The 17,019-nt window shown below is 35.0% G+C and overlaps 1 long non-coding RNA gene across 1 annotated transcript in view; it reads right to left on the bottom strand.

Moving 5' to 3' along the window:
• The window catches only part of LOC113956793, a 320,188-nt gene that overhangs the window by 47,106 nt on the left and 256,063 nt on the right, over window positions 1-17,019 (bottom strand). Inside the window, exon 3 of the long non-coding RNA XR_003530950.1 lies at window positions 10,599-10,682. This is a non-coding gene — a long non-coding RNA (uncharacterized LOC113956793). The remainder of the gene's footprint in view (window positions 1-10,598; window positions 10,683-17,019) is intronic.

The raw sequence follows: 17,019 nt of genomic DNA, 5'->3' as shown, positions 1-17,019 counted from the left end.
AAGCCAAACATCATGATAGTTCATCCTAGATACACAATAGAATATCTGTACTTCCAGAAGGAATAACAGAATCAGGTAATTTCCAAATATATATTTCTTAAAGATTCATAGTTGTTTTTTTTTTCTTTCTCCAAACCCCCACTCTCCTTTTTTTTCATCTTCTCCAGCTTATACTAAAAAACATACTGGGTATGGATAGCCCGATACTTGCAAAGTTATAAAACAAAATTTATGTCTGTCTCCAAGATGTCCCATTGCAGAAATTTGCACAATCTCATTGCTCAAGTCCAGAAATGAAGCAACTCTCTCTGGAGCTCTTATGCTCTACAATAAAACAACCTGACTTCAATTTTAGGAAAGAGCATGCTGAGGTGTACAAGAATTGAGCTAAGTATTTACCAAACTCAAATGTCTCCCTAAAACAAAGAAACAAAGAATCAAATCCCCTCTTTTTCCTTAGTAACCCTATTCAACCAGTTGGATACCTGTTTTCTTAAGAAATTAATGAAACTTAAACAGAAATGCAGAGGAGCTACTACAAAGTAGGTTTTGTGAAATCAAGTCCCCTGCTCCTCAATGTCCTGAATTTCTATAAGCACGCCTTTCAAAAAATATAAGCCATTTTTTGTCTACTGTAGCACAGGAAAAACATCCTTAAATCTGAAACCACAAAGGACTTTGTCAAAAGACTCACTGACTACTTATTTCTTAACTTTTCTCTTTCTGGAAGCTGAAGTATTACGGAAGGGTTGCATTGCTTACACATCACACAGTCCAAGTGTTAATCACTATTAGCATTGTGACTCAGTCAGCTGTCTTAGGTTCCAGGGGAATTAAAATTCAATACAAAAGCAAAAAATAGAATGTAGAGAATATTAATATTGAGATTACACAGAGTTTCTTCAAATTTCAGCATTATCTGAATATAACTGCAGTGCAATAAGAAGAAAAAAAAAACAACAAAAAAACCAAACAAAACAAAACACCCCAAAACTCTGCAAAGCTATTGAACTTTTGCAGTCAAATGTTATTGCTTTGGCAAGCCAAGATCCAGAGAAGGATTTAATTTTGATAGTTGCAGCAAATATTTAATATGTGACAATCCTTCAGCGTTTAGCAGCCATAAATACATAGTTTTTAACAGAAATAAAACACATTCAATAGAGTGTAGAGATAAGATACAAAGCTACATTTGTACTTCTTCAGAACTTGAGAATATATTGATTAAAATTTTAGACTCAATCATGCTGCCTTACTGGCAGTACATTGGAAATGGGAATGCAAACCATGATGAAAAACAAGACAGAAATATTTTAAAAAATCTTGCAAGTATGTAAATCAAAGCAAGAGAAAGAAAACTAAAATTAACAACTCTCCGAGGGGTTCCTTTTTTTTTTCTTTTTCTTTTCTTTTTCTATATAGTGATTTAATGAATTCTAATGAAATTACATGCTGGTGAAAAAGTCTCAAAGGATTTTGCCCATATACTTCAGATACAATTCTAACTTTGGATTTGAAACTCATAATAATGCATAATGAGAAGAGACTTCTTTTGTTTTATTTGATACTTTTCCCACAATCAGTGGGCAGAGAAGAAATGGACTCTGATCAGCTTCCTAAAGGCACATCCCTGCCCTAGAGAGCAGCTGGTCCTTTACAAAAGCAAAAATGCATGCATTCATGGATGTAGGTATGTTTGTATATGCTTTAGATGTCTCTAGTTTCATAAGGACTGATGTGTTATTTCCAATGAATATTCTGATTTTATTAATTTTATTTGTTTCCTCTCTGTGAAGTTTACTGCTTTAAAATTCTGCTGTATCTTGGTAGGCTGCAGATAAATTTTTAATCTGACAACAGCTGCATAGCCTTAAATGGGTAAATTTACATAATGAAAAAACTGGAAGAGATAGGGGAAATATATTCTGTGGGTTTCACATTACTGAAAATGGCTGTTGTATGTCTTACTATCCATATTTATTGCCTCTTGTGACACATTAGCCATAATTATTACACATTATCAATCCAGTCCTGCATTAACTAAATTAATTATTTTACTTTTAGGTGAGGCAGACTTGTAATTTTGATCATGATATGGTCTATTAGAAAGGAAAGAGATTCTGGCAAGAGACTGCACTAGAGTAAGGGAAAAAAAAGTTATGTGAATAGAAAAATGAACTTTACTTGGAATGTCCTGGAATGTCCCTTAGGCATGAAAAGAAACAACAGGAATAATGCTTGATGTCTTTGACCAAGACCCACAGACATACAGAGGGAAGATTAGGGGATAAGACAAAGTGAAACAAGAAAAAAGAGAAGAACTGACAGTTTAAAGTCTTAATACAGTTAATTGGGAATGCTTAAAACTGGCGTAGAGATGGAACATCTCCCCACTGAAGAAAGGCTGAGAGATTTGAAGTTGTTTAGCCAGGAGAAGAGAAAACTTCAGGAAGATTTAGTAACTGCCACTGCCTTTTAATATTTAAAGGAGGTTTGTAAGAAAGACTGGGACTAACCTTTTAGGGTGATCTCTTGGGTTAGGACAAAGGGTAATGGTTTTAAATAAATCACTGTATGATTCTATAAGGGACTTCAGGAATTTGACATTTGCTGAGAACAGCTCTCACATGGACCTGCATCTTCTCAGACTGCCCTTGTAGTGGACAGAGTTTACTAAACTAAGCAGAAGTGATCTAAGTGATGTAAATCCTATGCCCAAACAGATGTGGGGGTACCTGTGAATATATTCATATATGGGCTCTCTGCCTTTAACAAGATGGTTCTCTCTCCTCATGATTCACTCTTGTTTCCGTTTGTGAAGCAGCTCTAGAACTTCAGTGATTTTCATACTCGTTTTTCATATGGATTCCCCACACGTCTCTTGCTCTTGATTTGAGGTTAGTTTTCCCTCAACCCCTGCAGTAATATGCCAAGGGGCCCATTCAGTACAAACAAAGCACTCTAGGCTTTTTTTAGATGGGTGGGGCAAGGACAAGTACAAAAATACTTGTGCTTAAAAGCTTTTCCAGGGATGTTAGGATATTTTTTATTATAACAGAAAAAGTACCTGCTAATCCTTGTAGCTTATAAAACAAACAAAAAGAACCTCACAGAAATTCTCCATGAAGCCAATACTGAATTTAGCACTTAAGAGTTCTTCATCCAAGCCACCTCTGTTCTCTGTCCTGCTGCATATATTGTCATTTTTTTCCATTTTGTTCTTTGACTACGTTTATCTTGGGAAAACAACTTTTTCATGCAATACTGTTGGAAAACATTGGTTTGTGAAATAACACTTTGACCAGTAATAGTGAGATTAATTGTTTGTCACACAGATTGTAAAATATTCCTTTTTTTCCTACAAATATATTATATTGTGAGAAGAGGTTTACGTCTCCTCCACAAAGAATAAATCAGATCTAGCATGAGACAGCACGACTAAAGTTAATTTAGTTAAAATGTTTTAAAGTTACTTTAATTAAATGTTTTAACATATAGGACTCCTGAATAACAATCTTAACATACTGATATATTAACACATTGCATTACGAAAACTCATTTTTGTCACCAACTACCTTCAATATTGCCATCTTGACATCCAGAGAAATAATTTATGCCTCAGTGCTAAAAATAAAACTTTTTTTCAGTTAAAACAAAAAAAGATCAACATGGCAAACAATTTTGGTATTATAGCTTCATTTTCCTTTTTACTATTTCTACATTCTCTTTTATTTTGCCGTAGGAATGGCTGCTGGAGGCATAGATTTTGATTAATAACACAACTCAGCTAAGCATTATCTTTAAAAAGAATTAACTGCCTTGGTAAGATATAGCAAAGCATATATCAGTATGAATATTTTACAAGGCCAATTAGAAAGAGGACCATAATTACCAGTTTTGAGCAGTATTTTTCAGGATTTCCTCTATATTGGGAGAAGTTTGTTGGGAAAGTTATTTTCGCATATATTTATGAACTGATAAACTTACCCCTGTTAAGGAACATTCAACCATCCTTAAACTTAGTTCATTGACCATATGGTACATACCTGACACATCAAATGTAAAAATACTTTGCAATATAAAGGTATCTAGGATTTTTTCTAAAAAATGATTTCTTCTAGAGTGAGTGAGGCACTGTTTCACAATTAAATAAAATCTATATGGCCTGGTCTATTCTTAAATTATTTGCTGTTATTATTTAAAAGTCATTAAAGCATAAGGAAATTATGGAGGTGTGTTCAGTACCAGTAACTGTAAAGTAAAAATTAAGCAGTAATAAACCAGAACTCACAGAAGAGGGACATTCACACGCATTATGTCCATACATAAGGCTGTGGACCCTAAATTACTGCTGCACAGGTCAAGATATGCTTTCTTTCCCAGCATTGAATAGTTAGTTTTTGAAAAGAATCTTATTTTATTATAAAACATACTCTTAGCAATGGAGATAAAATAATAGATGGCAAAAAGGTTTTGCAGTTTCACATGATAGAAAGTTTTCTACTTAGAAGAACAGCTTTATTAAAAGTAAAGAGCACTGTTAAACCAGGGACACTCCATTCCCTCAATGGGACTTTCTTTTCTGCATGTATCACATGGAAATGCTCATCAGAACTCAATTAGAGGTTTAGAACTTTTCCAAACTAGCTGAAGACTGGATACAGTTCAAGAACATGATGAAGCATAAGAACAATCTAAGATTTAAACCCAAATCTGCAAAATAGAAAGAAATTCTTAAAAGTAGGAAGGGAAGAGAATCATACATTTCTTATGACATCAGGGAAGGGAATGCTGACATTGCTTTTTTGATGAGTTACAGCTTCAGCACAAGTTGGACAGGGGTCATGGATCTGGATACATTTTTTAAGGAGAGGGGAATGGATAAATACTGCTATGTAACAAGCAGAATTTTTCATATACTTGTTTCTAAGATGTTTTAAGATGTTTATGACAGGACTAATGCATAGGTAAATGTCTGTGAATTTGGAGAAGTAACTACATACCAAGGATACATTACACACTGTTTAACATCAGAGTTTTCTCTCTCCCTTTCTTATCACCTTTTTAATATTTTGATAGTCGTCTTCAATCTCTTTCCAACTATATTCTGTTTCGCTTCCTCTTGTTACAACCCCTGCCCTACTTTCTGAGCTCCTGTGCTCTCCCTGTCTTTCATTACCCTTCCACCCACCCACACCTACTGTTTTTGAAGTATCCAAAAATCATCTTTTCATCCCTCTACTAAATTAGCAGATCAAAGAGCAGTCTGTCCCCCACTGACTTTCACTGCCAGAGATGTCTCACAGACAACCAGAGAAAACTGATATGAAGAAACAAACCTGAAATAACAAAGAATCTAAAAAATCAGGGGATTCCTCAGCTCTACTCTTAAAGCATCTGAAAAAAACCAAGAAAAGCCCTAGAAATTTCCAGTAAAATAAGGGAACAGAGAACTGCTATCCTGAAGTGGTTTAGTTTATCTGATCAAATTGAATATGATAAAACATACTAACTGAGAAACTGGACACACCAAGAAGTATCTTCTGAAAGTGAATATGAAGAAGCATAACAACCTAAAAGAAGTGTGTGGTAGCTGCTATATTGAAATAAAACAGTGACATGAATAGGATATGCATCTTTATTCCAGAGTTAGATCAAACACCACTCAGTTTACCAATATGGGAATAAAAGGAGGTCTTGAACATGGAGGTAGGTATATGATTTTAGTCTGATTTTGAAGAGATATTCATATAGTTAGTACAGATATAGTCAAGCGGACTCACCCAGTTCTTTTCAGCTAAGGGATGTGAAATGATAGCTCCAGTAACATTTACTCTTCCTGAGTCCTATTTCTGCTTCATCTCAACTAATGGCAGGGTACAATTCTAGAATACCCAAAAGAATCACAGTAACATTTGGTTTTGGGAAATATCTTCACACTAAATGGAACCTTTTCCCAGCCAGAACAACACAAGAGAGGTAAGGTATAAACAAAAACCAACTCAGGATAGCACTTTCTCAGATAGGTTCCTTCCCTTCATAAAAGATATTTATAAAACTGTGCCTATACCTGTGGAAAGACACGTAACTTTACTACTTCTATATTCTCAGAGTAGAATGTAGAATTAACAGACAAAATTTCATCTTGATACTGCTTGCTAAAGTAATGTCACACAAATCTTTTGTATATCAAAAGACCATAAATATATTAAGAAGAAAACTTCTGATTTCTCCTAGTAATGTTTAATGTTAGAGTATGTCTGAAATATTGCTCACAAAACTGATAGTAATTTTTTACACTAAAAAATAAATAATATGCTATACTTAATTATAGTATGCAGTATACTGATGCAGTTTCCCCAAATCATCTTTTCTTTCCCATTTCAATTAACATGCTTAAAAACATATTGATAGCAAAAAAGCTGATGACTATAAATAACTGTTACACCTGTAAATGAATTCCTTATTAAATGAAGGTGTTCTAGAAATGCTGAAAGCTCAGGAAAAAAGTTAACAGTTATTAACACAGGCAAGAAGAGAAAACAGTGACAGAAATTAAATGGCCTTTTGAAGTAGATAAAAATAAGGGCTTAAAGAGTCAATATTAATACTTTCTACCCATTCCATGACTTATTGGTGGTCCTGCTTTTAAGACTAGTGCTTTTTCAGTAATGAACCACTTTTGCAGTGTGGGATAGTTTTTCAATCAAATTAATCTACGTTTCCTTTAAACATGAATTGGCCAGATTAATCTCTGGTGCAATTTCTTTGACTTCTAGTAAACTATGCCAAGGATGAATTCCTGCCTTGATCATTGTACCTATGGCATTAAGACAGTACTCTACTATTCTGCTCTTGGAAAATTAAGAAATTACACCCATAAAATCTTCCTTGGTTTCCTTTAGGTAAAACAACAAACAAGTGCAGCTGTAAACTAAACTAGCCCTACTACTAACTTTTAAAGTTGCATATTAGTTACTATAGGCTGTCTTTGGAAAAGATGACAGTAAGATCCAGACTAAAACAGAAATAAGAGGGAATCTTAGATGTTTGCAGTTCAGTTTTTAGCTCAACTTCAGACTTCCCAAAGGATTTTAGCCAGTGCATAAACAGATTTTCAAATATCTGTACACAAAGTTTGTTTACGGCTGTGCAAAATCTTGATACCTAAGAGTGTGTGGTTTTCTCAAAGCTGAACTACTTTTCCTCAGAGTTTAAGTCTCTTGATAATTTCCCCAAACTAAATCTACTGACATTTCATGTAAGTTTCATCAAAATTTCATAACTCATTCCTTGAAGTGGTTAGTGAAATTAAGACAAACAGTTGATAAGACTTTGCTCCTACTTCTTGGGGATAACGTTAACCGTAGAATCACAAATCTACAGAACGATTTTGAAAGGAAGAACACTTTGGAGGTCATCTAGTCCAACCTTCCTCTCAAAAAATAGATCTCTAAGGTCTTCTTAAATCAAGCCGCTCAGGATCATGTCCAATTTATTCTTTAACACCTCCAAGGACAGATATCTCAAAGTTCTCTGAGAAATCTGCTTCAGTATCTAATCACCCTCATAGATAGAAACCAGACAACCAAGAAACCAACTACGAAAAATCTTATATCTGATGGGAATCAAAGTAGAAACGTAACTAGAGGAAGATTGTTTTACTATTATTGTTATTCACCAATGCACTCATTTCATGTAACTGTAGAAGATACAAAGTTTTCAGAAGATTAAAACAATTTAAAATATTCAATTTATTTTCCAAATAATTCTAAAAGGTACATTCTAGACATACTCTAAAGTGAGGTATGCAGGTAAGTTTACAAAAATTATCTGTTCTACATAAAAAATTACAGGTTTTTTCTCCTTTAAAGATACCTTCTAGATGTATTTTCACTTTCTGGAGGGTAGAAAGTTTCAAGGATAACTGAACAGCTGGCAATTCAAACACATTGAAGGAAAAACACTCTATTCCTGTGCTACCCAAAACATGACTAAGAGGTGGTGATGTTAAGATAGGAAAATCCCAAGTTCTGAGAAAGTCTAAACTTGGATCAAAAAGCACTCTTGACCTGCAGAAACAAAGCAAGACAAATGTACCAAATTAAAAGTAGCTCTTGCAGGAACCCATAGTAGACCATCCTCCATTATGTGCATTTATGTGCAATTTTGAGAATCAGCAACTTCGTCATAAATGCGTAAGGAGACAAATCGCAAATACCACTATGTAGTCCTAAGTGAGATTTTGGGGATCCAGCAAAAGAAAAAAATTAATCACAGTCAGTCAAAAATGAAAGTGACACTGACTGCATTTATGGGACTGGAGGTGGTTTCGAGTCAGCAGTGTTACAATATTAATGGACTTACAATTCAGTTTGGAGAGCTGAAACAGTCCAAGTAAGTTGATATAACAGGAAAGGAAATATTCTTCATAAGTGATAAAACAATGTTCCTTGTGTTTCTCTATTAAAATTTTTTACATCTCTGCCACCTCCCAGTGATCACAAGAAAGTCAATGACCTTCATTTTTTGAGGAAGTGTCTTGGTTCCAGCCAGGACAAGGTTAATTTTCGCAGGCACCAGAAGGGCAGAAGAGGCATGGTCAGGACTCCGGGGTTATTTGATGCCACCTCACACCACGCACAGGGGGTAAGGGGCAGCAGGGCAAGGGTCCTTTCCCAGGGTGTGGGGGTGTGGTCAGGTGTGACGATAACAAGGACATAACAAGTGCTATAACAAGGACATGATAACAAGGACAATGAGCATCATTTGGGATGTGCATTCAGTGTTGCTCTCCTGCCCTTACCTACCTCTGGGTATTTATGAACCTCTGGGGGTAAGAGAGGAGGATGATTTTCCCCAGCTTTCACCCCCTTTCTTTCTTTCAGGTTTGTTACAAGAGCTTTCAAGAATTTTGAATTTTCTTTTTTATTATCACATAATATGCTTTCAAAGTAGGGCAATAGTGAGGTATTACTGATTGAATTGTCAGAAGTGATAGTAAAACTCAGAAAACTGTTATGTTACCTTTAAATAAGGGATATATATATCCCTTTATCATAGATTGATAGATAGATAGATAGGTAGATAGATAGAAAAATACATACATAGGTATATAAGTGACTACGTTTACACACATATATGAAGTTGGAGATCAGATAAGACCAGTGTTGACAGAAATCTACAACTCCTGATTAAGTATCTCTTTGCTGATAAATTTAATATACAAATCCATTCTTAGGCCACAAGGTCTTACACTGTGTCTGATCCCTGATACTGGGGGGAAGGGGGGTTTATATTTTCAGCTTATAAGCTTGAAAGCATTATTCTATTAAATGTTGCAATTATTTTTTAATTTCTAAAACTATCTTACCACTTCCTGTCACCCTGTTAGCTAAAGATTGTGTGTAATGCTGATGTGTTAATAGGGTTGGTTCCACTTACTTTGCACACATAGACACTGTTGTCTCTGAACATTTCAAACTACTTTTTCTCTCAAAAGAGATAACACTGCTTTGATTGCACTGACTTTCTCCTATGGAGGAAAAAATTTTTGCATATAGGTCTTTTATAAAAGGACAACTCATCCGAAGCAAACATTTGTTAGAATAAGACTGTAATTGCTTTAAAATTACAATTTGAACACCTAGAACAATTGTGCTTGTTGTGCATTTTTTGTTTGTTTTGAGGATTTTTGTTTGGGGTTTTTTTGTTTGTTCGTTTTTTTGTTGTTGTTGTTTTGGTTTTGGGGTTTTTGTTTTTTTGTTGTTGGTTGGTTTTTGTTTGTTTGTTTGTTTGTTTGTTTGTTAAATAATTAATTTACCTGTTTTTCAGCCAGGACAGAATTACTTTTTTCACATAGTTGGGAGGGGATGGAGCCTGGGGCTGTGTCGTTGTGTCTAGGCTGTTATTCTGTACCATCTCACTACTGCAGGGTGGCAGTAAGGGCTTCTGAGAAGAAGGTGGACATGGCTTGTGGTCAGGGAAAAGCGTGATGGGCAGAGGGTCCATCCACCATTGCTTTTCATTCCTGAGCATTTTTGCATGTAAATCACCCTCTTTTGTACACTTTTGTTATTAATATTCTTGGTGTTACAGTTTTTCTTATCTCGTTACTTCTTCCAATAATTGTTATTATCTCAACTCATAATCTTTGACTTTTGTCTCCCACCTGAGGAATGCTGGGAGGAATGGCTGTGGTTAAGAGTGCCATTCCTAAACCATGACACTGGTAAAATAAATAAAGCAGAAAAATAACATTTTAAAAACAGACCCCTCAGTTCATAAATTGCAAAATCTAGTGCTTACAAGACTGGGCAAAATATGTGAACACTGTATACATACTTAAAGGATCATAAAATAATTTCATGTGCTAACTACTTTGGCTGAGGACTGAATCATGGAATCCATGATAAAGCTACATCTCAAAAGATTACTGAGATATTGAGCAGTTGTGTCTTGTTAACACAGAAGACAAAGTTTAAGACATTAACATAGAAATATTACATCAAGAATAAACCAGCAGCAACTGAGATCTTGCTATAAATGTAAACATTAATGGGTAAACCATCACCAGTAGAAATAAACCCAAAACTTACTAGGTTGGGAATGCTCATTTTTCACACTTGTGGTGAAAGTCCTCCACTACTTCCCTCATCCAGACTGTTTATCTTCATATCAATCTGATAAGAAAATAAAAACCACAACCATCAGCAAATAAAATAATATAAAATTAAATAAAACTATTCACAAAGTAAAGAATAGTTCAAAAAAAGAAGATATACCCTGGAAGCAAGGTTATGTTATGGATACACAAGAAATAGTAGTTCAGTTTTTATGACCTGTATGCCAGGCTTTCAGTGTGTACTTTTCACTAAAAATAAAACAAAAACTCCCTCTGCCCTCCCCTTTCACACCCTGTCCTAAAGACTGCCAGGATTTCCAAAAAAGCATATTCTTACTAAAAGCACATGCCTTATACTCTTGTCTAAAAGTTTTACTAACTAAAATACAATGTACAGCGAAGCCACAGAAATGAGATAGTCAAACCATAGGAGAAAAAATGTGGGGAAAAAAAAAGAAAAGCAGATTCATCGATTGCCAATATTCAGAGCAAACGTGGGAGTTCTATGCTTTGGTTAAACTCTAATATAGAAACCATGACTGTTTACACAGAAGGAGAGATGTTTCTTCAGATACATTTTACTTGACAATTATGACACTAGCTTATGCTGTTTCACAGAATCATATACTAGTTTGGGGCAGGGGGAAGGGAGAAGTTGGAAGGGACCTTTGAGGGTCATCTAGTCCAATCCCTCTTCAAAGTGGAGCAACATCTTCAGCTAGATCAGGCTGCCCAGAATCCTGTCAAACCTCATCATGAATGTTTCCAGGGATGGGGCATCTACTCTTTCTCTGGGAAACCTGCTCCAGTGTTTTACCACCCTCATTGTACAACAATTCTTTCTTATATCTAATTTAGAGTGACCCTCCTTTGGTTTCAAGTAATTGCTTCTTGTTCTATCACTACATGGCCCCGTAGAAACTCCCTTTCAACACAAACGGCCTCTTTTAGTTATTGAAAGGTGCTCTAAAGTCACCCCACATCCTTGTCTTCTCCAGGCTGAACAATTCCAACTCTCTCAGCCTGTCTTCATTAGAGAGGTGCTCCAGCCCTCGGACATGACCCTTCTCTGCATTCACTTCAACAGCTCCAAGTCCTTCTTATGATGGGGTCCTCAGAGCTGGATGCAATACTCAGTGTGGGTTCAAACTTAGACTGTGGAAGGACATCTTCCTTTTTGGTATAGTTTATGACTGTATGAAAATAGATCTGATATTTTTCTGCCAAGTTTGACTTGTTGTTACACTGCTGGTTTACTACTGTGGCATGTAGTTCAGCAGTGTCTTATTTCAGTAACTTTGTAACTCTGTCAACATTACTTATTTTATATTATTTAGTTTTATTTATTTTTCTACATTCTCTTTCGCAAACATTGGCATTTGAGGTATTTTCTCAAGATCTGTTCCCTCTAAAGAAAAATTTCAGCATAGAAACCTCTCTCAGTTCTTTCACTATAACCAGATAACCAAAGATACAACATAACTGGCATGATACTTTCCTAGTGGCCTAACAGATACAGTACCAGAGGGAATTTCCTCCAGTCCTCACATCTGGGTAATCATGTTACATGGTCTATGTATACAGTCATGTCTCCAGACAAATGGGAGTAATGGAAACGCTGTTCCAGATTCACGTTTTTATCACATTAGATATCTATTTTAAAGTTTACGTGTGTCTGAGGCCAATTAATACTCATTTGTTCCTGATTATACTTAGTATAATTCTTGTAAAATATAATTCTTGCTAACAGAAAAAGATCCAAATCTTTTCCTAATATGTGACTGGAATTTAGCAGACTAAACGAAGAGATCAGAATGATCAGAAAGTAATGAAATAAAAGCAAAAAAGCCCAAATCCCTTAGAGCCCAGAAAGGCAGCAGATAAGAGACAGTGGTAGTAGAGACTGTGAGCCCTTAAAAAGGTCTGTAATCAGTCGTTCCAGCAATATGTGTTATGGTATAGATCAGACTTTATTCATGATGTAAACAAGAGTTTTTAGCATCTTTGGTGAATGAGAGTATATACTGGCACTACAAGAATTTTTTCTTTCTTTTCTTTTCTTTATGAAGATAAAGAAAAAAACCACACAAAACCAAACAAAAAACCAGCAGCAGAGATCCTCAATACCAAACCATATTTCAGATTTTTCCATAAAGATGTAAAGACATGATGGGTTAAGAAATAAGATAACTGCTTATGACTTTTAAAAGTTTATTAAATGTACAGGTGACATTCAGCTCAGACCTTTAAACTGCCAGTCCTGGAATTAAGGAGCATTTATCAAGAGGTTGCTCACTTTATACAAGAATCCTCACTTTCCCTTAACAATATTGGAAATAAACTACTGCTGAGCTTAACATCTGGTCTGAACAAATAAAGAAATTCTCAGGGTGAAAAAATCACATTTTTGCTAAGTTGTTTAAGTCTCTTCCCAGCTGAGAAATCAGAAATATCTTACCATAGAGCAATGCGAAAAAAATTACTGAGGACATGATAAGCATTTGAATCAGGAGCCATAATTATAATTTTTGAGGTTTTTATTTGTTATGCTATCATTTTATTTTTTTTATCTTATCACAACTAGGAATGTTCAGTGATAATATGTTATCTTACTCACTAAACAGTACCTTTTCAAAGGGACTATTTATAAACAAACATATTTTCTCAGCGTAATCTAAGAACATTGAGGCTTGATTTTAATTGTGTGACACAGAAAAAAATTGAGATGGCACCTGCAGAAAGAGCAGCTCCCAGCAGTAAATCTACCATTAAGTTATTACCCAGTTAACACACTGCATGTATCTGCAGTCTGACATCCCCATCACTACCAAAATAAGTGTCAAAATTCATATGTCAAAATACATGCATTAAATGGAGTGGTCTTTCACATGACAGAAAAGATCCCACTCATTACATTAAAATTAAATGACATATTTTCTAAAAGGATGTTGTGCACACATATACATTTCAGCTGCAAGGATAAGATGCTGACTCTGCCCACAACTGAAATGCAGCCTCATGAACAAGATGCAATAAAGGCCCTATGGGCAGTGGGCTTGAAAACTGAGTATTTTATTAAATTGATCTCCTGTAGGAGCCCACTCGTTCTTCTATTTTTTAATAGAAGAATCAGATGGTTTACATGGTTTGTTTGACCACAAGTGAAGGATTAAACCTAATGTTAGAAAATAGTGAAACAAGATTTCCTATAAGCAGTAAATTAGTTTTTCTACCATTGTCAGCAAAATGTTACTAAATTCAGAAATACAGTGCCTCCTTACCTCCTTTCTTATTCTAAAAAGCCAGTTTCTATTTGATACAACAATAGTCTTGTTAGAAACAAGAAAATTTCAAGAAATTTGTCCATGGGATTAATGTACCAGTTCTTGGGATTTCTGTTTCTGGAGAGTAGAAAGCAAAAGAGTAAAGTATCTCTGAAAAAACAGAGCCTTTATTGATAGTGTTTGAAAGGGACACATGCTAGTGTACCTTTAAAAAGATGGATACATTTAAAAAAAATGTTTTTGTTGGGATTGTTCTGCACTGAAACTTTTATTGCTCTAATAGATTACATTCTTACACCATAAGGATGGTGTACCTATTTGAAAGTTAAGAGATTATTGTTTGATAAAGTGTTTTTTTACAGGAATTTTGAAAAGAGCTTTGGGATAAAATTACATGAGTTTCAATATAAATAAAGAAATTAGAAACCTGTAAAAATTAAACAGGCACTTGACAAGATATTGTTGTGGCAACCAGACATAGAGTGTGAATCAGTAAAATGCAAGTAAAAGATTTAAGAAAATTTGTTATATTACAGAGCTTATACTAAAAAAAGTGGTATTAAACCTCAATTATAAACTTTTGCTGCTTCTGGCTCTGTGTTGGGGAGAATGGGGGAAGAAAAAAAATACATCAAACATTTCTCTTAGTAATGCCAAAATTACAAGCAACCAAGTTAAATCTGTCCTTTCTAGTTTGTTCAGTGTTGGACGAAAAAAATGTGTTTCACTTGTGTTCTATCTTTGTATGATTATATAGAATGTTAAATCAGGTCTTATCTCAGCCTTTTTAAAATATCAGACCCTATTATTCCTGCTCAGCATTGTCTCCTAGCTACACTCCCCATTTACTAAACAAGTGCATTATTTTTATCCCAAGAGATATCATCTTTGCTTAGAAATACAGGGAAAGTACAAATGCTGTAAAATTCTCTGACATGGTGAAGTGTGGGGTCTCACTGGAAGCAGTCATGAGTAGTGACTGTTCTGTCCCTGGGGAAATGGTAGATGGGGCAGATGCAGAAATTTCTACTCATTCACAGCTCATACTGCCAAATAGTTCACTGCACAAAATAAGCTTCCCTCACATCTACAGTTTGCATTTTTCATGTTTCCTTTTCTGATATTTCCTACAATGACAACTCTAAAAGATACCAGAGCATTTTTAAAAAAGCGCTTCCTCAGGGATGTCTTAGACTTCAACCAGTTTAAGCTGTGCAACAATGATTTTCTGAGCAGACTCCTTAGCTTATACTGGTTCCTGCAGCGATGATAGCAGTTGTTCCTACATTTCACATACAGGGAAATGTAATAACTTACATTCAGCTAGAGAAGTTAAGGTTATTTCAGACAGAGCTGTCATCTTAGATTCCTAATTATTTTAATTATAGTGACTACAGTACTGAGAACACTACGTTGATCTGTTACATCACGTACTACAGTAACTAAAATCCATGTTTTTAAATCATGGATTATTTTAGCCTCCTCCACTAGTACTCTGAATGGTGCTCATGTCTATCTTAATGTCCAACTATATTTAACTCAGGTTCAAAATCCAACCATCACCTACTTAGAGCGCTTAGGATTTTATGTTTCCTTATCCTTCTGAATCACCCTTATCTTCTTAACTTGCCAAATTTTGTCTTCAGGACTATATCAATGATACTAGATGAACATAATGATTTTTCTTCTTTTCACTGAATACCTTTACTCTTCTTCCAGTGTTAGCTTTCTCTCATCTCATCAACTCAACAATAGCATATCTGGAAGGAAAACCAGAATTTTATTCTGGAGACAATTATGAGATTACTGTTATATTTAAACTGTTGGTGACATCTGAGTAGGGCAGGTAACATTTTGATGTTTTTTTGGCTCTCCACTATTAAAACATAACTAAAAGTATAATTGGTTAATACAAAGTCATCTTAATTTTTCAGATTAATATTTCCCACTAATGACAAAGTAATTTAAATGCAATTACAAAGGAGAACTTCACCATCAAATGCACATCAATGTTTGAATTCCCTCAATGAAAATTGATTCTTCTGGCAATTCAAATTCCTCATGTCCCTGCAGGGTGTGTTGTACTTGTTTCTACTCTATTGGCAACTTGCTGATGGCACATCAACACAGTTATTAAAAAATAAATAACACCTGCTACCAATTCTTTGAGTAAAGGAAGCAGCTTGGGGATCTTACAGGTTCACTGGGCTTAGTGTTTCTGATCAACTCAACCTCCACAACAAAGGAGCACCCAGCCATCAACCTTAAACACAGTTGCATCACTCTGTGACACTGTAGGCACAGATACTCTAAGATAATAGTTTTGTATATGTCATGATAGTGTTTAGCAAAGTGTAGAACAAAGCATTTGTACTGAGGGTACAGTACATTGACAATGCATGACTTTAGGAACATTTTCACTTCATATTTAACAGCATAGAATTGTAGCATCATCAAATAGTTTAGGATGGAAGGGACCCTAAATATCATCTAGTTCCGATCCCCCTACCAGGGCAAGGGGCACCTTTCACTAGACCAGGAAACTTTCTTATATTTTGCAAGTTTTCATCTCTAGCTCAGTTCCCTTCTGTTCTGTTCATCTGCCTAAATGTCTTTAATAAAAAGAGCTACAAATATTTATGTATATTAAATTTTACTATATCTATATTATACTAGAAATATAATTACTCATATGTGATTATTATTATTTATATGTGCAGTATTTTTCCAAATATTTTCACACATTGATTGCTGATATTAATTAAGAAATGCTAAACTCTCAAGAAAATTTATAAAAGAAAGGGTGGATCCAGGAGAGAACCAAGAATCATGAAAGGTTTAGAAAACGATCTACAGATATGGGCTGTGATAAGTCAATTATCTTGATCAACAAGAGAGATGACCCTTGACATTAAGATGTCAAGATTAGTGATTAACTGTTTTCAAGTCGCACTGCAAACCAGACAGGAAATGTTGATACAACTAGCAAGAACAAACTCCTTGGGCAGTTAAATAAAAATTATATCTGGGATGTAGAGGACTTCTGTCTTGAATAAATTTAGCAACTTGGACATAGGAATAACCCGACTATAACAAAGTCTACCTCGAGAT

The sequence above is a fragment of the Corapipo altera genome, unplaced genomic scaffold (assembly GCF_003945725.1).
Source record: "Corapipo altera isolate COAL_440 unplaced genomic scaffold, ASM394572v1 61129, whole genome shotgun sequence".
In the NCBI taxonomy this organism is placed as follows: domain Eukaryota; kingdom Metazoa; phylum Chordata; class Aves; order Passeriformes; family Pipridae; genus Corapipo; species Corapipo altera.
Note: the sequence above shows the minus strand (reverse complement) of the source record. Positions and strands in the feature narration are given on the sequence as shown.